General features: G+C 40.5%; 2 pseudogenes; both read left to right on the forward strand.

Moving 5' to 3' along the window:
- The first annotated feature begins 1,243 nt into the window (after positions 1 to 1,243).
- Positions 1,244 to 1,344, forward strand: LOC115831841 (annotated as a pseudogene).
- Positions 1,345 to 7,944: 6,600 nt separating this feature from the next.
- Positions 7,945 to 8,045, forward strand: LOC115831830 (annotated as a pseudogene).
- The last annotated feature ends 11,774 nt before the right edge of the window (positions 8,046 to 19,819 follow it).

A 19,819-nucleotide genomic window follows, 5' to 3' on the forward strand; every position in this document is an offset into this window, starting at 1 on the left:
ATTATTACAGTTTTTTGTATTTTGAAATTACAGTACCATGTTCAAAATCTTACTATGTAAGATTAATAGATCTAAATCATTGGAGTTCATTTTTACATAATTTAAATGTTCTTTTAGTTGAGCTATTTCTTGAGCACTGCTCCAAAACGCCTTCCATGAGATCAAAATAAATTGATGGGCATGATGCGACCTTGTGTGTGGGTAGCACCAATTTTAGATTCTTCCCACAGTCTTCAGCAGCACTAACAGGAATTGTTAACCCATCTTACATATTGAGAGATATTGTATGTGTGTGTATGTGCGTGTGTGTGTGTGTGTCCCTCTTAACTTGCAAAGAAGTAGCGATTGCATCATTATAAGAGAGGTACCTGTTAATTCAACTTCATCAGGCAGGGCTGGTTTCTCTGAGGCCTCTCTCCTTGCATGCAGATGGCTGTCGTCTCACTGTGTGCTCACGTGGCTGTTGCTCTGTGTGCATGCATCCTTGGAGTCTTTCTCTTCTTCTAAAACACTAGTCATATTGGATTGGAGCTCCACCCTTATGATCTCATTTAACCTTAATTACCATTTTAAAGGACTCTGTCTCCAAATTTAGTCACATCAGTGGTTAGGGCTTCAAACTGTAAGTGTTGAGGGGACACAAAACACAGTCCATAACAATGTGGTCTCTATCTTCATGTTCTGAAACTTTTTTAAAGTTTATTTTTGAATTTTTAATTGGCAAATAATAATGATATACATACATACATACATACATATATATATATATACATATACATATATATGTATGGTGCAATGTGATCACTTGATACATGTGATATTTCTTCATCATTGCCCTGAGACATAGTTTTTCAAGAGCAAAGGTTGGCTAGAGACGTCTGACTGAACACAAGCACACACACTACCTCCCTACTTCCTGCCTCAAATCTCCTTACACAACACATTCTGTCTCTCAGTGGGCATTTGATATGTATATATGAAACCCACAAAAACAGGAACACAATCAACAGGGCCACAGAAGACCAGAAGGATACAGGAATTCCTGCAGGATAGAAAGCAGACGGATCTGATTGACAGCAAACCTGGGGCAAAGACAAACACAGCTTAACCAAAGTAGGCAAATGACTACCAAGGAAGTAAGAGCAGTTTAGGGATATTCCCAGCTTAGTCAGCAGATACCTGGAGCAGGAGCAGGTGCTGGCACAAGAGATGGAAGAGCTGTATTCACAAGAGCCGGATCAGGACTTGCTTCCACAGTACAAACTAAAATGGGAAGGATAACACAATGATTAGCATGGCCCCTGTACTAGAATGACATGAATTTGTGAGGCATTTGCATTTTTCATAGTACCACCCCACAAATCCCATGCAAATCACAAAGATCACAAAGGTGAAAATGTACATTTTTACAGTGGAGAGATCTGGGGTCACCACTCTATGCAAACGATGAAACCTAACCTGTTAATAACAGGACGATCTGACATGATGTACCTATAGATATCACGCAGTGTGTATACTGAATCACCTATGAAGTATTTGTGCCTAAATATTTAACCTGAATCCAATTAAGCATCACAAACTGATTTTACATGGAATATGAAGGTAAGGGAGGGGGATCTGATAAGAAGTTCAATATCACCAAGAGGAAACAAGCAGACAAAGTCAGAATGTAGAGTATTTTACAAGGGCAATGCTAGTAAAATATTATCTCAGGGAATCCATAACTGTAAGACCCTTGTTATTGACCTCAGAAAGATTTAGGATGGTGCTTTGCACTCTCTTAGTTACCTAAAGAGCTAAGAATCTAAAGGGCATGCCTCCTAGCACCTCTCAGCTAGACAGCAATACTTCGAGGACTCCTGAGGGTGTAGTTGTACAGCAGCTTCACAGGGAGCCCAAGAAGGGCAGATCTCAAAGAGCCCAGTCTGATGTCACAATGGGATAAGACTTCGGAGGAGTCTTGGAAAGGGGTGCATGTTTTGCCTGTGACAGAAAGGCAAATTATCTGTGGCCAGAGGGCAGACCATGGCAGTTTTAAAAACAGGCCGGATATGGTGGCTCATGCCTAATAATCCTAGCACTTTGTGAGGCAGAGGTGGGAGGATCGCTTGAGCCCTGGAGTTCGAGACCAGCCTGGGCAACATGGTGAGATCCTGCCTCTACAAAAAATCCAAAAATTAGCCAGACATGTTGGTGTGTGTGCCTGTAGTCCCAGCTACTTGGGAGGCTGAGGTGGGAGGATCGCCTGACCCCAGAAGTTTGAGGCTGCAGTGAGCTGTGATTGTGCCACTGTGTTCCAGCCTGCGTGACAGAAAAACAACAACAAAAAACCCAAAAATCAAAAACATAGCTGCAAATTCTCCGAATCTGGGTGGGCTTTGTCACAGAGCATAATGGGAGCGACAACAGAGCCTGATGGAAGTGACACTGTGTGACTCCTGATGCTGGGTCATAAAAGGTAATGCAGCTCCTGTCCTCTTCCCCAAAACACTCGTCCTCAGAGCCAGGAGTCAGGATGTAAGGAAACTGACCACTCTGAGGCCATGCTAGCCAGGGAGGCTACATGGACATGCTCTGGTGGGCAGTCCCAGCTGATCACAGCCTTCCTGCCCTCCCAACCAAGGTCTCAGACATCAGTGTGCAGAAGCCATCTTGGAGCCTCCAGATCAGTCCATATGACAAGTGGATACCACCAAGTGACCCTGTCAATATCATGTGAAAAAGAAGAATTGCTTGACTGGGCTCTGCCTGAATTCAGGATCGACAAAATTGTAAAATATAATAAAATAATCGTTTTAGGCCAATAAGGTTTTGAAGTGTTTTTTTTCTTAAATCTTTATATAGACTTCTAGAACAGAATTTGGCTCTCTAAAAAGTCGATGTCATGGGTGGGGGATGGGGAAAATGGGGGGGGTATCTGTTTAAAGTGCTATAACAATCAAATGCAAGGATTTGGCCTTGATTGGCTTCTGGTTCAAAAAAGTAGATTACAGGTACTTTGGGGAAAACTGAGGAGACTTGCACACAGACCATTACATAGTATTTTTAGGAAATTACTGTGAATTATGTATTAGCCTGTTTTTGCACTGCTATAAATAACTTCCCTGAGACTGGATAATTTATAAAGGAAAGAGGTTTAATTGACTCACAGTTCTGCGTGGCTGGGGAGGCCTCAGGAAACTTATACAATCATGACAGAGGGAGAAGCAGTCACCTTCTTAACAAGGCAGCAGGAGGGAGAAGAGAGAAGGAAAAAACTGTCACTTTTCACACTATCAGATCTTGTGAGAACTCACTCGCTATCTTGAGAGCAGCATGGGGAAAAACTGCCCCCATGATCTAATCACCTCCGTTCCTTGACACATGGGGATTACAATTCAAGATGAGATTTGGGTGGGGACATAGAGCCAAACCATATCAATTGTGTTAGATATGATCATGGTTTTAGGGTCGTGTAGAAAAATGTCTATTTGTAGGAGATACTGGTGTATAGGTCAAGTATCATTATGATTGCAACTTACTTTACAATGGATTAGCAAAACAATTATACACACACACACACATACATGAAGCAAATACAGCAAAACGCTAACAACTGTTTGAATCTAGGTACTAAGTATACACATGTTCATTATGCCAGCCTTTCAACTTTTCTGTGGGTGAAGATTTTCATAATAAAAAGCTGAAAAAAAAAGATCAGAGAAAATTAACTCATAAAAATGTTTCCAACTTCAGTAGTCATGAAGACAATGTAAATTAAGACCCAAATTCAATACCACCCACCAGAATGGCTAAAATGAAAAGGACAGAAAAGCGTTGGCAAGGCTGTGAATCAAGTGGAACCTCCTCACAGAAGTGTAAAATGGTCCAACCACTGTGGAAAACTGTTGGCTGTGGCTACTAAAGCCAACATATGTAAACATATTGCATCATTATTATAGAGGTACTTGTTCATCCAAGTTTTGTTTTTCTGTGTTTTCAATCCCACAGAATTACCCTTTCCTACCATTCCTATATTTTCAGATTTGTCTGATAACTTGGTAAGTAATTTATTCCCTGGTCTGATAGCGGGTTTCTCTCAGTCTAAATGAATGGGGTGGTGAACAGATTCATTAGTTTGAGGAGAAAATGGGGGAAACAGCTTTTATTTACTCATCAAGATGTTTAGGTGCCTATTAAATGCATTGGGGCTGCAAACCTGTACATAAAGATGAGTATGATGTGTTCTGGACTGTTAGGGAGGTCAGTCAGAACCCAGGGGAGAACATGGTAACATGAGGTGATAAAAGCAACAATAGGCGGGTGTAGTGGCTCGTGCCTGTAATCCCAGAACTTTGGGAGGCTGAGGCAGAAGGATCACTTGAGCCCAGGAGTTTGGGACCAACCTGGGCAACATAGCAAGATTCCATCTATAAAAATAATTTTTTAAAAAATTATCTGAGTGTGGTAATGCATGCCTGTAGTAGCAGCTGCTCAGGAAGTTGAGGTGGGAGGACTACTTGAACCCAGGAGGTTGAGGCTGCCATGAGCTGTGAACTTGCCACACCACTCCACTTCAGCTTGGGCAACAGAGCAAGACTTAAAAAAAAAGCAATGATAGAGCCATGTCCAAAATGTATGGAGATTCAGAAGGCATGGTGAATTCTCAACTGCATATAAGAGGGGTTTATAATGTTTCAGAGGAAGGGTCATCAGAATAGGGCCTTAGAGTATGAGTAGGACTTTCCAGGCCCAAGGATCAACATCAAGCAAAGATGTGGGATTGTGCAAGTTCAGGACAAAGCATCTCTCCTTTCAAACCAGCCCCTGTTTTTGCTTTGCATTTCCTGGTTAATGGCTCCACCATCTACCCAATGACCTGTGTCTTTATGAGACTGATATGCTGCCTACTGTGCTAAAGCAGCAACTAACCTGTATCTTTATATGGCAAGTAACATAAAAATCCAATTCGAACTGGCTTAAAGAATAAGGGAGTTTCTAGGCTTTATAACAGGAGAGTCAAGGACTTCATGGTTGGTTGATCCAATAGCCCAAGGATACCACTGGGGATCTATCCTTGCTTTGGTCTGCTTAAGGTCAGCTCCAGTCTATGGCTCATTTTCCTGAGGCCTTGGGTCACAAGATGGTTGCCAATTAAGTGAGGTCTATCCACCTCCCTGTTCTTGTCAAGTGGGAAAGGGCACTTCAGTCCCAGTATTCCAATCAAGAGTTCTGGCATTCACTGATTGGCAGATTTAGAGCACATTGTCACTCCTGAACCAAAAACTACAGTGACAGCCATGGAATGTGCTAATTAGTGTAAGTCAGTCCAGGCCCACCTCTAAAGCTAAGGCAGAGTCCAGTTTCTCCAAAGCACATGGGCTGTACAACAAGAGAGGTTGGGAGATTGTGTTGAGTGACAATCTGGAAGCTCTTAGGAAGAAGGAAGCTGGGTGGAAAACAAATAAATGTTCATTGCAGTTACTACTTGCAATGAACAAATAAATGTTCATTTCAATTACTAGCTGCAATTCAGGAGCCTGGGAAGAATTTGGTATTTCTTACTCTCTTACCTCCCCACATCCAACCAGTCAACAAATTCTGCTGATTCTACCTTCTTGTTGTTATATTATCTGCCCAACTGTCTTTGTTCAATCCGTCATCATTTCTCACCCATATGCTTAAAATGCCTCCTAATTGGTGTCCCTGCCTCTACTGTCTCCTCGTTCCAGAGTTCCTTTGGACAACTCTGATAGTGATCTTCCTAGTCCCAAGTTCTGATCCTGTTACTCCCCTGCTTATGACCCAAATGGCTTCCCACTAGTTACAGAATAAATCCTGAATTCCTGGCTAAGTCACTTCCTGGGGGTCACATCTTTCATGTTATGTGTATTAGTCTGCTAGAGTCATAACAACGTATCACAGACTGAGTGGCTTAATAACAGACATTAGTTTTCCCACAGTTCTGGAGGCTGGAAGTCCAATATCAAGGTGTCCACAGGGTTTGTTTCTGGTGAGTCCTCTCACCTTGGCTTGCAGATGGCCACCTTCTCACTCTGTCCTCACATAGCCTTTCCTCTGTGCATGCTCATCCATGGAGTCTCTTTCTCTTCTTTTAAGACACCAGTCATGTTGGATTAGGGCTCCACCCTTATGATGTCATTTACCCTTAATTACCTTTTCAAGGATGCTATCTCCAAATATAGTCATTGGGAATTAGGGCTTCAAACTATGAATTTAGGGAGAGCATAATACAATCCATAACAACCTGGTTTCTATCTTCATCGTCTGATATTTATTTATTTATTTTTATTTTTATTTTTTGAGACGGAGTCTCGCTGTCGCCCAGGCTGGAGTGCAGTGGCGCAATCTCGGCTCACTGCAAGCTCTGCCTCCCGGGTTCACACCATTCTTCTGCCTCAGCCTCTCCGAGTAGCTGGGACTACAGGCACCCACCACCACGCCCGGCTAATTTTTTTTGTATTTTTAGTAGAGACGGGGTTTCACCGTGGTCTCGATCTCCTGACCTCGTGATCCACCTGCCTCGGCCTCCCAAAGTGCTGGGATTACAAGCGTGAGCCACCACGCCTGGCCATGATATTTATTTTTTATTTAATTTAAATTAAATTTTTTTTTTTGAGATGGAGTCTCACTCCATCACCAAGGCTGGAGTGCAGTGGTGCAATCTCTGCTCACTGCAACTTCCAGCTCCCAGGTTCAAGCGATTCTCCTGCCTCAGCCTCCCAAGTAGCTGGGACTACAGGTGCATGTCACCATGCCCAGCTAATTTTTTTTTGTATTTTTAGTAGAGACAGGGTTTCACCATGTTGGCCGGGCTGGTCTTGAACTCCTGACCTCAAATGATCCTCCCGCTTCGGCCTCCCAAAGTGCTGGGATTACAGGCATGAGCCACCATACCTGGCCCTTTTTAAAATTTTTAATTGACAAATAATAATGGTATATATTTATGGGATACAATGTAATGATTTGATACATGTGACACTTCCTCGTTTCTGCCCTGGGATATAGTTTCTCAAAAGCAAAGGTTGGCCAGAGATGTCTGACTGAACACAAGCACATACACTACCTCCCTACTTCCTGCCTCAAATCTCCTTACACAACACATTCTGTCTCTCTGTGAGTATTTCCTATGTATACATGAAACCCACAAAAACAGATGAACAAAATAAAGAGGGCCACCAGAAGACCAGAAGGATACAGGAATTTCTGGAGGATAGAGAGCAGGTGAGATCTGATTGACAGCAAATCTGGAGCAAAGATGAACACGGCTTAACCAAAGGTAGGCAAAATGACCACTAAGGAAGTGAGAGCAGTGCAGGGATATTTTAAGCCTAAGTCAGCAGACATCTGGAGCAGGAGCAGGTGCTGGCACAAGAGATAGAAGAGCTGTATTTGAAGCTGTCCTCACGGGGTTAACAAGAGTTCTGGACAGAAATATAGTTATAATTAAGCATTAGTCAGGCTGCAATTTGACTCACTTCCTTGTAGCCAAAATTCATGTAGCACTAGATATTGACCATTTGTATCCCCATTGTTTCTATAGATGAAGTTTCTGATGTTAGAATCATAAGGGTTTTGTTTAAGAATGGCTTAAACAGATCCTTAATTCTAGTGGAGTAGCTGATGCCAGCCAGTTCAAAGATTCCACAGAGGAACCAAATCAATGTACAGATACAGTTTCTTTATCTCCCTGCCCCATGACGTCACCCTGGACTCGCTGACCAATCAACCATGTCCACACTTGGCCCATTCCAAAACCCTTAACATCCCTAGCCCCAGACTCCTTAGGGAGACAGATTTGGGATTTTCTCCTGTCTTATTATTTGGCGGCCCTATGATTAAACCTCTTTCTCTGCTGCAACCCGATGTCTTAGCATATTGACTTGCCATGTGCCTGAAGCAAAGAACCGATTACAGTTACAAATTCATGAGAGCCAGGGCAGGACATGCTTCCATAGTACAGACTAAAATTGGAAGGATGCCAAGATAATTAGCATGGTCTCTGCACAAGGATGACATGAATTTTTGAAGCATTTCATATTTTTCCTGGTATTACCCCACAAATTCCATGAAAATCACAAGGAAGAAAACGTACATTTTTACAATGGAGAGGCCTGGGGGCCACCACCATATGCAAGTGATGGACTGTAACATATTAATAGTAGGACAACCTGACATGATATACCTATAGATATCAGGCAGTATAATGTATTCAAAATCACCTACGAAGTATTCTTGCCAAAATATTCAACCTTAATCAAATCAAGTCTCTAGACCCAATTTTGTAGGAAATATGGAGGTGAGGGAAGGGGATTTGAAAAAAGTTAAATGACTCCAAGAGGAAACAAGCAGGCAAAATCAGAATAGGGAACATTCTACAAGAGTAATACTAAGAAAATAGTCTCAGGAAATCCAGTGCGTAACCGTAAGACCCTTGTTAATGGCCTCAGAAAGACTTAAAATGTTGCTTTTTGTGTGTCCTCTTAGTTATATCCAAAATTCCTGAAGAATCCAAAGGGCATGCCTCTTAGCCCATGTCAGCTAGACAATAATACTTCTAAGACTTCTACAGCAGCCTCACGGGGAGCCCACGATAAAGAAAGGCGGATCTCAAACAGTCTGAGCCTGGTGTCCTAATGGAATGAGAGTCTGGAGGAATCTTGGAAAAAGGTGTGTGTTTTGCATGTGAGAAAAAGGCAAATTATTTGTGACTGAAGAACAGATCATTGCAGCTTTAAAAATGTAGCTGCAAATGCTTTGCATCTGGGTGGGCTTTGTGACTGCTTCAAACAACAGAGCCTGATGGAAGTGACGCTGTGTGACTCCTGATACTGGGTCATAAAAGGTAATGCAGCTCCTGTCCTCTTCCCCAAAACACTCGTCCTCAGAGCCAGGAGACAGGATGTAAGGAAACTGACCACTCTGAGGCCATGCTAGCCAGAGAGGCTACATGGACATGCTCTGGTGGACAGTCCCAGCTGATCACAGCCTTCCTGCCATCCCAACCAAGGTCTTGGACATGAGTGTGCAGAAGTCATCTTGGAGCCTCCAGACCAGTCCATATGACAAGTGGATACCACCAAGTGACCCTGTCAGTGTCATGTGAAAAAGAAGAATCACTTGACTGGGCCCTGCCTGATTATGATCGACAAAATTGTAAAATATAATAAAATAATTGTTTTAAGCCACTAAGGTTTTGGGGTTTTAAAAAATTTTATATAGATAACTGGAACAGAATTTGGCTCTCCAAAAAATCAATGTCATGGGTGGGAGGTTGGGAAAATGAGGGATCTGTTTAAAGTGCTATAACAATCAAATGCAAGGATTTGGCCTTGATTAGCTTCTGGTTCAAAAAAGTAGATTACGGGTACTTTGGAGACAACTGGGGAGACTTGCACACAGACTGTTACATAGTATTTTTAGGAAGTTATTGTTAATTGTGTTATATATGATCATGGTTTTATGGTTATGTAGAAAAATATCTATTTCTAGGAGATACTGGTGTAATTATGAGTCAAGTGTAATTATGATTGCAACTTCCTTTACAATGGATCAGCAAAACAATTATATATATGTATGTATATATACACACACACACACACACACACATAAGAAGCAAATATAGCAAAAGGCTAACAATTGTTTAAATCTAGGTACTAAGTATATGCATTTTCATTATGCCAGACTTTCAACTTTTCTGTTTTAAGATTTTCATAATAAAAAGCTGAGAAAAAAAGAGCACAGAAAATTTAACTCATAAAAATGCCTCCAACTTCATTAGTCATGAAGAAAATTTAAATTAAAACCAAAATGCAATACCACCCACAAGAATGGCTAAAATGAAAAGGACAGAAAAGCGTTGGCAAGGCTGTGAATCAAGTGGAACCTCCTCACAGAAGTGTAAAATGGTCCAATCACTGTAGAAAACTGTTGGCCCTATCTTCTAAAGCCAACATGTAGCTACCCTATGACCCAACAACTCCCATTCCAAAAGAAGTCCATACATATGTTCATCAAAATATATGAGTAAGTACTACTAACAATAGCCTCAAGCTGAAAACTACCCAAATGTACATCAACAGGAAAAGGAATAGATAAATGTTTGTTCATAAAATGGAATGCTATACATCAACAAGCATGAAGAAACCACAACCACACAGAACAAGGTGGATTAATCTCACAAACATGCTACATGAAAGAAGTCAGATATGAAACGGTGTGATTCCATTGATAATATTTTAATAAAGTAGAGATAATATTTTAATCAAATAATATTTAATAAATCTACAGTAATAGATGTTAAGGCAATGATTACCCTTGGAGGTGCAGTGACTGGAAGGGGATGCAAGGCCCCTAGTTGTTCTGTTTCTTGATCTTGGTGCTGGTTATAAGGATGTGTTAACTTTGAGCAACTTTCCAGTATATGCTGCATTTTAATACAAAGTTAAGAAAAATAAAAGAAAAAGATCTTCTCCCACATATGCTGACTCAGAAGCTGTCCTTACCTTCCCCACCCCCACCATCAGGATAAAGCCTTGAGTAGAGCTCTCTGAAATGGGACTTCTGAAACTGGCACCAAAGAAGGAGGGAGGTATTTCAGGTAAGTTACAATGACCCTGAGAGCTCTTCTTACTCAGAAGGCAAACATATTATCCTTTCCTAATTTAGTAGTCTGTCATTAGGAGACCCAATATTTACTTTTGAACTACAAAATAGATAAATGATAGATGGACTGATATAGACAGATATTCAATTACAACTTCCAATTATAACTATTAATAGATACCTAAGAATTATCAACAGTTTGGGAAACACAACACACACACAAAAGCATCAAACTCAACAAATAGAAAAATGAGTATCCAAAAAACAGAATTCATAAAGCAATCAAAAGACTTTAAAATAATTATAATTAATATTATCAGAGAGAAGAAACCGCTAATAAATAAACCACTCTGTTTTTGGAAAATAAAAATATTAAAAATATTATCACCACCATAAAATAAACCCTCCACAATTTAATAGGTAGGGTACATAGCAGAATAGACTCAGCTGAAAATGAGCTAAAAGATCAAGTTGAGAGATTTTCCAACCTCCTGAATAGCTGGCATTACAAGTGTGTATCACCATGTCTGGCTAATTTTTGTATTTTTGGTAGAGATGGGTTTTCATCATGTTGGCCAGGTTGGTCTTGAACTCCTGGCCTCAAGTGATCTGCCTGGCTTTGCCTTCCAAAGCGCTGGGATTACAGGCATGAGCCACCGCACCTGGCCATTCCCCCTAAGTCTTGATGAAATCTTTTGAGACTGGGGACCGTGTCTTTTTTCATCTTTGATTCTCCAGTTTGTGGCAGGGTGCTTAGCCCATAGTAGTTGTTCGATAGGTGTTGAATGAGTCATCTAGAGCAGTCAAATTCAGAGATAGAATGTGTAATGATGGTGGCTAGGGGATGGGAGGTGGAGGGAAGAATGGGGAATTATTTTTTAAGGAGTACAGAGTTTCAGCTTGGGAAGATTAAAAAGTCCTGGAGATGGATGTTCGTGATAGTTGTACAACAATGTGAATGTACTTAATGCCACTGAACTCTACTCTTAAAATGGTTAAAATGGTAAATTTTATGTTATGCATCTTTTTTACCACCATTACATTTTTTTAAAATGTTGAATAAATGATGGTGTGACAGGCAGAATAATAGTTCTCCCCAAAGATGTCCAAGTCATAGTTCCTGGAACCTGGGGATCTATTATGTTACCCATCAAAGGATAATTAAGGTTACAGATGGAATTAAAGTTGCTAATCAGTTGAGTTTGAGATGAAGAGATTATGCTGGGTCATTTGTGTCAGCCCAATGGACTCACATTGATTCTTCTAAGTGAAAGAGGGAGGCAAGAGCAGAAGTCAGGGGTTTGGAGATGCAACATTGCTGGCTTTGAAGATAGAGGAAGGGCCATGACCCAAGGAATGTAGGTGGCCTTTAGAAGGTGGAAACAGCAATGAAATGGATTATCCAGAATAACGCAGCTCTGCTGACACTGTGATTTTAGCCCAGTGACACCCATCTCAGACTTTTGCCCCCTAGAACTGTAAGATAATAAATTTATATAGTTGCAAACCACTAAGTGTGTGATAATTTGTTATTGCAATAATAGGAAATGAACACAAATGGCAATGACATGATTAGAAAAAGTTTTTATGTATAAGAACATTCAGTTTTTATTATTATGAACTACTTCAGGCACACCAAAAAGGCATATTTATCTGAATGCCTATATATCCAGGTCTGCACAACACACGAAGAGTAAGCAACTAAAATGCAAACCTGACTATTTTCTCCTTAAAACCATCAATGGTCCCTGCAGCCTGCAGGAGAGAGCCTAAATCTTTGCTTCTAACTGGGCTCCTGCCTGCAGCTTTGGCCTAATCCTCTGCCTGCCCCTCTGGAAATGCTGAATTTCTGGCATTCTCACTCAAGTTCATTCATGCAGTTCCCTCTGCCTGGAGTGCCTTCACTCCTCAACTCAGATGTTCTGTCCTCCTCAAAGCATTCTCTAACCTCCAGCTTCAACTAAATTCCTCTTCTCTCTATACTGTAGATACAGCATCTGCTCTAGATGGTTATCCTAGTACTTACTGCAATACAATGAAGTTATTTCAACTCTGTTGCTACACTGTAAGCTCCTTGAAGACAGGAGCAGCACTAGCATTTGGGGACTGTTTGCTAAAATGTCTCAACTGAAGCATCCCCTAGATACTTAAAAAAAATGTGAAATGAAGCAACATGTTTGACCATGAAGGAAATCATTCCTTAGTCTGATTTGGATAACTGTCTGTGGCCCAAATTTGGAATTGTATGTTCCTAGGTCCATTCATTTGGCTCCTATGTATATCCAGGGATCTCCTAGGCTGGTGAGAGATCATCAGACTCTGCTAGGAGGCAACCTCTAGTGCCCTAATAGAGAAGGGTGAAGCCGGGAATGGTGGCTCACACCTGTAATCCAAGCACTTTGGGAGGCCGAGTTGGGTGGGTTACTTGAGGTCAGGAGGTCGAGTCCAGCCTAGCCAACATGTCGAAACCTCATCTCTACTAAAAATACCAAAATTAGCCAGGCACGGGGGCACATGTTGCTCCATGGGCTCTAGGTCTGGATACTACATGACTCATTTGATAGCAGCAAGAATTTCCACATATACCACTGGGACTTGTGCAGGTATTGTCGAACATTTAAAACAGGTAATTTTTTTTGCAAGTTATTCACTCGTAACAAAGGTCCATCTTCCCAAGCCAACTTTCTTCCATTTTCAGCACAACAACGAGGCAAGTCAGAGTCCCAAGCGCAGACTCGAATAAACAGTAAAACAGGACAAATACACACACTCATTCTGCCGTTTCTTAGGAAAAATAAAGAGGCAACCCAGGATGTACTCTTTGGTACAAATTTTCAACAGAGAAGTTAGAAAGGTTTAGTGAATCCTGCTATTTCTCTCCTAACCTTAAGGAATATAATTAATATGTTTTCATTTCCAATGACTCTATTGTGTGTGTAGCAACTGGAACTGCCCCTGCTGTGTATTTGATTCCACCGAAGATGGGGTGGGTTGGATTTTAAATGATGTGTGAGCACTTCTGTTCTTTCTGTGCTCTGGTTTATGTGTTATTCATGACTCGCATTACAGACATGGCTGATACACAGATGTAAATGTTATTAAATCTTTTGTATTTTAGAGGCTTGTGAAAGGCTTCTTTGTTTTCAATTAATTCTCTTCACCACCAAAAATAACCAGTAATACATGACAATGTCTTGGGAATTTTTTCACTGTATTTTCTGATGAAGAGATTTCCCCCTCTACTGCTATCTTTTCATCAAAATAAAAATGTAGAATGAAAAAAAAAAAGAAACGTGAAATGAGTCCAATTTTGTTTTAAAAACACAGCCTGAAGAATTTGGTTGAATAAAAAATAGTAATATTATCTAACTTTGATACATAAAAAGATAATATAGTACTTTTCTATTTTTACAAAGCCACTTTTTAGTTCTATAAATTTGGTTTCATTTTAAGCAAAGTTTAAACTTATCTCAAAATTTAGCAACTATAACCAGAATATATTCTTTTTTCACCTTTCAGGCTAGCAATGATATTTAAAGTTTGAGAAGACAATATATTGGATAGGATTATAAATTGAGTCAAACTCTTTGGATCGCAATTCAGCACTGTCAAAATGTTAAGTGAATATACTCTTTGATGCAACAATTCTATTTCTAGAATTTTTTTCTGTAACACCCTGCACATGTGTGAAAAGATATGTATAAGGATATTCATTGAAGCATTGTTCCTAATAGCAAAAGATTGAAATCAACTAAAGGCCTATCAGTAGGACACTAGCAAAATAAATTTTGGTGATTTGACTATGGAACACTACAAAGTCATTAAAAACATAAGGTTGATCTAAGTTGCTGATCTGATATGATCCCCAAGTAATATATTAAGTGAGAAAAACCACTGTGATAAGTAAGAAAAAGAAATATAAAGCATACAGTTTGAGAAGAAATAAAACTGTTCCTATTTGTAGAAGAAATAGTGACAACATCAAATGCTGGTGAGGATGCAAAGGAACTGGATTGCTGATGGGAACATAAAATGGTATAATCACTCTGGAAAACAGATTGGTAATCTCTTATAAAATTAAATATGCAATTACCATATGACCTAGAAATTGTACTCTTGGGCATTAATCCCAGAGAAATGAGAACTTATGTTCATGCAAAAACTTGTATATGAATGCTCCTGGAAACTTTATTCATAATAATCCAAATCTGGAAACAACCTAGATGTCCTTCAACAGGATGATGTCTAAACAAACTGTAGTACATTCATATCATGGAATACTATTCATCAATAAAAAGGAATAAGCTATTGCATGACTAATAGTTGTGCATTTATTATGCAACAACTTGGATGAATCTCCAGGAAATTGTGTTGGGAGAAAAAAAAGCCAATACCAAAAGATAATACACTGCATATTTTAATTTATATAACATTTCTGAAAAGACAAAATTTCGGAAATGGAGAATAGATTGGTGATTTCCAGGGGGTTCAGGATGGGGGAAGGGACAGGGAAAAGCTGGGTATGGTTATAAAAGGGAAACATGAGAGATCCCTATTGGGATGGAACTGTTCTGAACTTTGACTGTGGTGGTGGATCCCAAACCTACACATGTGATAAAATTGTATAAAGATAAGTACATATATAAAGGAGTACCAGTAAAAGTGGGGAAATCTGAATAAGGTCAATGGATTATATCAATGTCAATATCCTGGTTGTGATATTGTACAACAGTTTTGCAAGATGTTACCATTGGGGGAAACTGGATAAAGAGTACCCAAGTCTCCCTATATTACAGTGAGTCCCTGAGTTACAATGGTTTGATACTATTTTTCCAACTTTACCATGCTGTGAGAGTGATACCTATTTAGTAGAAACCCTACTTCAAATTTTGAATCTTGATCCTTTCTCAGCCTAGTGATATGCAGTATGATACTCTCTTTTGATGCTGGGCAAGGGGGAGTGAGCCACAGCTCCCAGTCAGCTGTGCCACCATGAGGGTAACCAACTAATATTCTACAGGGTCTTGTCTTGCCAGATGATTTTGCCCAAATGTAGGCTAATGTAACTGCTCTAAGCATGTTTAAGGTAGGCTAGGCTAAGCCATGATGTTTACTAGGTTAGGTGTATTAAATGCATTTCTGACTTATTATATTTTCAACTTATGATGGGTCTACTGCAATGTAACCCCATCATAAGTCTAGCAGTGTCTGTATTTCTTTTTTTTTTTTTTTTTTTTTTGAGATGGAGTCTCGTGCTGTCGCCCAGGCTGGAGTGCAGTGGCACAATCTCAGCTCACTGCAAGCTCCGCTTCCCAGGTTCACGCCATTCTCCTGCTTCAGCCTCCCAAGTAGCTGGGACTACAGGCACCCACCACCATGCCTGGCTAATTTTTTGTATTTTTAGTAAAGATGGGGTTTCACCGTGTTATCCAGGAAGGTCTTGATCTCCTGACCTCATGATCCGCCCGCCTCGGCCTCCCAAAGTGCTGGGATTACAGGCGTGAGCCACCGCACCCGGCCAAGTGTCTGTATTTCTTATATTTGCAATATGAACCAACAAATAACTTTAAAAGTTTAATTTAAAAAATCAAGGTACAGAACAATGTGTGTAGCATACTACCACTTCTGTAGAAACGGGGGCTATATATTTATTACTGTGCTTGTATTAGCATAGAATATTTCTAGAAATCTATTAATAAAAATGGTAACAGTGGTTTCCTCTAGGAAGGAGAACTAAGAACCTGAGGGTAAAGGAAGGAGGGAGACTTACTTTCCACTGTATATTATTTTTGCATGGTTTAACATCTAAAATCTGTGCCTGTATTGTTTTTACATTTAAAACTCAAAGAAACTGTAAGGCAAATGTGAAATTTAAATATTTTTTTTGTAGTGAATGCAAAGATGAGAGCTTACAAATCATCAGTTTATGTACCACAATGATCCTATGCCCCTTTCAGTGGGGAACATCAGGGTTTTTACTGGTGGGAGAGGGAACAGAACTCAGGCTAGTGCCAGCAATATGCACCCACCTCAGAAGGCCACCTGAATCTCCTGATTAATAAGTTTAGGGTGGGAAGGGGTGTCACTGTACCCCATGAGGTGACAAAGCACGGCTCCCCAACATTCTGCTGCTGGATGTATAGATGGCTCTGTGACTCCACTATAAATCACCATGATTGAGCCCCAGGGGAGCGTTTATATTCTGAAATATCATTACACATTATTTAAATTTTTAAATTATTAATTTCTGAAATATCATTACACATAATTTAAATTTTTAACTCATTAATCAGTACCAGCCACGTAGGTGTTCTTATGCATTAATGTGTTGAGCTGGAGGGTGTGCTGTAGGTAAAGCAGACTCACGCTTCAGCAGGAATCAGGATTGCCCCCTGACAATTCTGATCCCTTAAAGTGAAGCTACTTATAGTGTCTGATCCTGAGAAACAGGCCCAGTTGCCTGTTTACTTTATTTATGACCATCAATATCACATCACTATCACTGAGTTCTTTCAATTTCCTTACAGCTTATCCTGTTCACCTAATATTTGTTGGTGAAAACTCTTTTTAGGAGATAAAGGTTTTTATTTAATGAAAATAAAAAAATTAACTAGAGAGTCCATAAAAATACACTTTAAAAAATCCTGCATCCCACACTATCTCTATAAACACAAGACAATATAGTGCAGTTAAATTTAAAATGTGAGATCTAAAGTACAGAAAGTATGGTTTGATTCCATGCTAAACAGATTAAGCATATATTTTAGAAAAAAGACACTTTTTCCCTCCACCCATCTCCAGTGCCATGAAAGATCTAAAATATTTCAGACCTGAAAGATGCTCAAATCTGTCAGCACTAGCAGTTGGGAAAGCAATGCAAATAGAACATTACACCTCCCCAAAACCTACTGTTCTCATTCTTACCACACAACAAACCTCATTACAGACCATGAAAAACAGACGCCTTGTCAATTGTACTGATGCTAATACAAAAAAAAAATGTGTTTAATGCCAGAAACTGAGCATTCTGTTTTCTTGTAAGCAATGCAGTGTGAAAAAAATATATAGAAAAGTGGTACATTTGGCAGCTAGCGCATTTAAGAAATAGTGCACAAAAAACAGGAGGACTGGGCACGGTGGCTCATGCCTATAATCCCAGCACTTTGGGAGGGGGAGACGGGTGAATAACTTGAGCCCAGGAGTTCGAGACCAGCCTGGGCAACATGGTGAAACCCCATCTCTATTTAAAAAAAAAAATTAGCTGGGGTGTGGCACACACCTGTAGTACAAAGAACTCGGGAGGCTAAGATGGAAGGATTGCTTGAGCCTGGGAAGTTGAGGCTGCAGTGAGCTGTGATCACGCCACTGCACTCCAGCCTTGGTGACAGAGTGAGACCTTGTCTCAAAAAACAAAAAACAAAAAAACAGGAGGGAAGAAACAGATCTATGATTTACTGAAAAATGCATGATTTTTATAAGGTCTCTTGTGAATGGAAAACCCTCTCAGTTTTGTAGGAGTTAGATCATTGATGCACTTTGGTATGTAAGAATAAGGCCAGGCTTAGGCAAAACCGAATCCCCTGGACTGTGAGGATGTGTGTGTGTGAGAGGGTATTATGTTCACTGTCCCATTTGGATAATGAATTCTGTCACTGAGAATTGGCTGCTCCATTAAGGATCTCTGATAACTGCCTCTCTTTAGCCTACTTAGTTCTCAGAGGTTGTGTGGGAAGTCACCTTTCCTGGGACACCCAAATCATGCCCTGTGCAGGTGGAGTTTCCCTGGTGATGATGCCCTTGGCTGCTTGTGCTGGTGTCCTGTTTTGGGGATGCTAGTTGGGTCTATGTCTGGGATGATCCCAGTTTGCCCAGGACTGAGAAGTTTCTTGGGACACAAGACTTTTAGTGTTAAAATTGAGCCAGTCTCACCCACAACAGCCTAAAAGGCAGAACTAACTCAAGAGTCCATTGATGAATAAATGAGCAAACAAAATGTGGAATATTATTCAGCTTGCAAAAGGAAAGAAATTCTGACACATGCTACAACATAGAGGAACCCCGAGGACATTATGCTACATGAAATAAGCCAGGCACAAAAGGACAAATGCTATATGATTCCACCTATAGGAGGTACTTAGAGTAGTCAGATTCATCGAGACAGAGAGGAGATGGTTGCCAGGGGCTGGGGAGAGGGGAAATGGGGAATTAGTGTATAATGTGTGCAGTTTTAGTTTGGAAAGATGAAAAGTTCTAGAGATTAATGGTGGTGATGTTTGCACAATGACACCACAGACTAGCATGCTTGAAAGCCATTAGAATGGTAAATGTTATGACATATACATTTCACTACTATTAAAATTTAAACCTAGTCCCAGGCAAACTGGGACAGTTGGCCACTCATGTCTTACACCTGCCTGCCTTTTCTCCTCCATCCCTCCAACAGATAGATATAACTCGGGACGCTGCTTACTCAGTGTGGTCTCATCCGTGGCAGATTTCATGGTCTCAGCTCCTGTTATACGAAAGGACAGGTTCTGAAGCATGGGATTCCACTTTCCCTCTAGCCCTGGATACAGCTGATTGGATGGGCAAACCCCTGTTCCAAGCAGAGCACAACTCATGGGTTTCACTTGAAAGGATGAACTGAACCAATCAGAGTCCTCCCTTGAATACTGGTTGACACAAAGTACAGTTGCAGCTGGCATGGACACTGGAGTGGAGAAACAGAAACAGGCTAGTGTGGTGGCTCACACCTGTAATCCCAGCACTTTGGGAGGCCGAGGGGGGCAGATCATCTGAGGTCAGGAGTTTTAGACCAGCCTGGCCAACATGGCAAAACCCTGTCTCTACTAAAAATGCAAAAATTAGCCAGGCGTGGTGGTGGGTGCCTGTAATCCAGCTACTTAGGAGGCTGAGGCAGGAGAATCACTTGAGCCCAGGAGGAGGTTGCAGTGAGCTGAGATTGCAGGACTGCACTCCAGCCTGGGTGACAGGGTGAGACCCCATCTCCAAAAAAAAAGATACAGTGGCTCAGGAAATATCCCTGTCATATGTTTAGCAAAGCATAGAAAAGACTCTGGTGGTAACATGTAGTGTATATGTACGTGTAGATATAGAATATATATATATATATGCATATATAAAATATCAATACTATTTGAAGCTTTGCTATATGATTTTTTTTCCCCAACAGAAGATCCATATACCTTGTTAC

This window comes from Nomascus leucogenys, chromosome 2, assembly GCF_006542625.1.
Source record: "Nomascus leucogenys isolate Asia chromosome 2, Asia_NLE_v1, whole genome shotgun sequence".
NCBI classification, from domain to species: domain Eukaryota; kingdom Metazoa; phylum Chordata; class Mammalia; order Primates; family Hylobatidae; genus Nomascus; species Nomascus leucogenys.